Below are 3,528 nucleotides of genomic sequence, written 5' to 3'. Positions count from 1 at the left end.
AGGAGGTTCGGTTCGATTCCTGTACACTACAACGAGCTTTTCCAATTCTTGTGTCCGACTGGCGAACGTTCTGTTGCGTTATAAACTTCGCGGTACTTGCCACCGGGTATGGTGTCCGTACAACCTTCTGAGAAATAGCCGGCGCGATCGACGGGATTAACCGACAATGCAGCGCTGGCTCTTGATCGGGCAATTTACGGGCTTTATCGGGCAATTTACGGGCTTGATGGTGCGACTTACGGGCCTGATAGTGCGACTAACGGGCTTGATAGGGCAATTTACGGGCTTTTTGGTGCGAATTACGGGCTTTTTGGTGCGACTTATGGGCTTGATAGGGCAATTTACGGGCTTTTTGGTGCGACTTATGGGCTTGATAGGGTAATTTACGGGCTTGTTGGTGCGACTTATGGGCCTGATAGTGCGACTAACGGGCTTGATAGGGCAATTTACGGGCTTTTTGGTGCGACTTACGGGCCTGATAGTGCGACTTAAGGGCCTGATAGTGCGACTAACGGGCTTTGATAGTGCGACCAACGGGCTTGATAGTGCGACCTATGGGCTTGATAGTGCGACTAACGGGCTTGATAGTGCGACTTATGGGCTTGATAGTGCGACTTATGGGCTTGATAGTGCGACTTACGGGCTTGCTTTTCCATGTTTTTCGCATCGAGCTTCGGTTCGTTTCGAATAATTTTGTCCATGTTTTTCGTTTGCTACGAGAGGTTCGGTTCGTTTTCAGTTATCCCTGTGTTCATGGTTTTCGTGAGCTTCGATAGGTTTGGTCCGTGTTTTTGAGTACTCTTGTCCATGATTTTCGTGTGCTTCTAGAGGTTTGGTCCGATTTTCAGTACTCTTGTCCATGCTTTCACATGCTCTGATAGGTAGGTTCGTTCTCAGTTATCCCTGTGTTCATGGTTTTCGTGTGCTTCCATAGGTTTGGTCCGTGTTTTTGAGTACTCTTGTCCATGATTTTCGTGTGCTTCTAGAGGTTTGGTCCGATTTTCAGTACTCTTGTCCATGCTTTCACATGCTCTGATAGGTAGGTTCGTTCTCAGTTATCCCTGTGTTCATGGTTTTCGTGTGCTTCCATAGGTTTGGTCCGTGTTTTTGAGTACTCTTGTCCATGATTTTCGTGTGCTTCTTGAGGTTTGGTCCGATTTTCAGTACTCTTGTCCATGCTTTCACATGCTCTGATAGGTAGGTTCGTTCTCAGTTATCCCTGTGTTCATGGTTTTCGTGTGCTTCGATAGGTTTGGTCCGTGTTTTTGAGTACTCTTGTCCATGATTTTCGTTTGCTTCTAGAGGTTTGGTCCGATTTTCAGTACTCTTGTCCATGCTTTCACATGCTCTGATAGGTTCACAGTCAGTTTTCAGTTATCCCTGTGTTCATGGTTTTCGTGTGCTTCCATAGGTTTGGTCCGTGTTTTTGAGTACTCTTGTCCATGATTTTCGTGTGCTTCTAGAGGTTTGGTCCGATTTTCAGTACTCTTGTCCATGCTTTCACATGCTCTGATAGGTAGGTTCGTTCTCAGTTATCCCTGTGTTCATGGTTTTCGTGTGCTTCCATAGGTTTGGTCCGTGTTTTTGAGTACTCTTGTCCATGATTTTCGTGTGCTTCTAGAGGTTTGGTCCGATTTTCAGTACTCTTGTCCATGCTTTCACATGCTCTGATAGGTAGGTTCGTTCTCAGTTATCCCTGTGTTCATGGTTTTCGTTTGCTTCGATTCGTTCACTCTATTACTCTTGTCTTTGGTTTTCGTTTGCTTCGATTCGTTCACTCCATTACTCTTGTCTGTGGTTTTTCGTTTGCTTCGATTCGTTCAGTCCATTACTCTTGTATGTGATTTTCGTTTGCTTCGATTCGTTCAGTCCATTACTCTTGTGTGTGGTTTTCGTTTGCTTCGAGTCGTTCAGTCCATTACCCTTGTCTATGATTTTCGTTTGCTTCGAGTCGTTCAGTCCAATACTTACCCTTGTCTATGATTTTCGCTCTAAGCCCAGTCGCCCTGCGCTCTGGAAATCACATTCCAACTCTATCACCGATAGCGCTCACACCTTGGAAACCACATTTCACCCAGGGGACCTTAGGGTGGATTTTGAGCCTTTCGGGATTGCGAAACCATCATTTAACACTCTAAACTTAATTTCCGCAATCCCAGACGCACTTTCCATATGGTCTCCACAAATGCGTGTGAGCTGACCTGGTCCCTTATAATAGGCAATGAACACGATTTTGGCAAAATATTTTTTTCAAAATTTTTTGACTCACCGGGTAAAATCGAATTTACTTGGGAAAAATGTTCTAGCAGGGGCCCTCCCATACAAATTTTTTTCTTCTCAAAAATGATTTTCGTTTCACTTTTCATACTCAGGGGAGTCTAAAATTGATGTTTTGAGTCACCATGAAAAAAAAATTTTTTTTGACCCGAGCTTGTGTCGCGACCCAAAAATCGACTCACTTGGGAAAAATGTTCTAGCAGGGGCCCTCCCATACAAAAATTTTTTCTTCTCAAAAATGATTTTCGTTTCACTTTTCATACTCAGGGGAGTCTAAAATTGATGTTTTGAGTCACCGTGAAAAAAAAAATTTTTTGACCCGAGCTTGTGTCGGCGACCCAAAATCGACGCACTTGGGAAAAATGTTCTAGCAGGGGCCCTCCCATACAAAAATTTTTTCTTCTCAAAAATGATTTTCGTTTCACTTTTCATACTCAGGGGAGTCTAAAATTGATGTTTTGAGTCACCGAGAAAAAAAAATTTTTTTGACCCGAGCTTGTGTCGCGACCCAAAAATCGACTCACTTGGGAAAAATGTTCTAGCAGGGGCCCTCCCATACAAAAATTTTTTCTTCTCAAAAATGATTTTCGTTTCACTTTTCATACTCAGGGGAGTCTAAAATTGATGTTTTGAGTCACCGTGAAAAAAAAATTTTTTTGACCCGAGCTTGTGTCGGCGACCCAAAATCGACGCACTTGGGAAATATGTTCTAGCAGGGGCCCTCCCATACAAAAATTTTTTCTTCTCAAAAATGATTTTCGTTTCACTTTTCATACTCAGGGGAGTCTAAAATTGATGTTTTGAGTCACCGAGAAAAAAAAATTTTTTTGACCCGAGCTTGTGTCGGCGACCCAAAAATCGACGCACTTGGGAAAAATGTTCTAGCAGGGGCCCTCCCATACAAAAATTTTTTCTTCTCAAAAATGATTTTCGTTTCACTTTTCATACTCAGGGGAGTCTAAAATTGATGTTTTGAGTCACCGTGAAAAAAAAAATTTTTTGACCCGAGCTTGTGTCGGCGACCCAAAATCGACGCACTTGGGAAAAATGTTCTAGCAGGGGCCCTCCCATACAAAAATTTTTTCTTCTCAAAAATGATTTTCGTTTCACTTTTCATACTCAGGGGAGTCTAAAATTGATGTTTTGAGTCACCGAGAAAAAAAAATTTTTTTGACCCGAGCTTGTGTCGCGACCCAAAAATCGACTCACTTGGGAAAAATGTTCTAGCAGGGGCCCTCCCATACAAAAATT

Source organism: Anopheles moucheti (genome assembly GCF_943734755.1).
Source record: "Anopheles moucheti chromosome X unlocalized genomic scaffold, idAnoMoucSN_F20_07 X_unloc_20, whole genome shotgun sequence".
Lineage (NCBI taxonomy): Eukaryota > Metazoa > Arthropoda > Insecta > Diptera > Culicidae > Anopheles > Anopheles moucheti.
The sequence above is the reverse complement of the archived record's forward strand: the minus strand, read 5'-3'. Positions refer to the sequence as shown.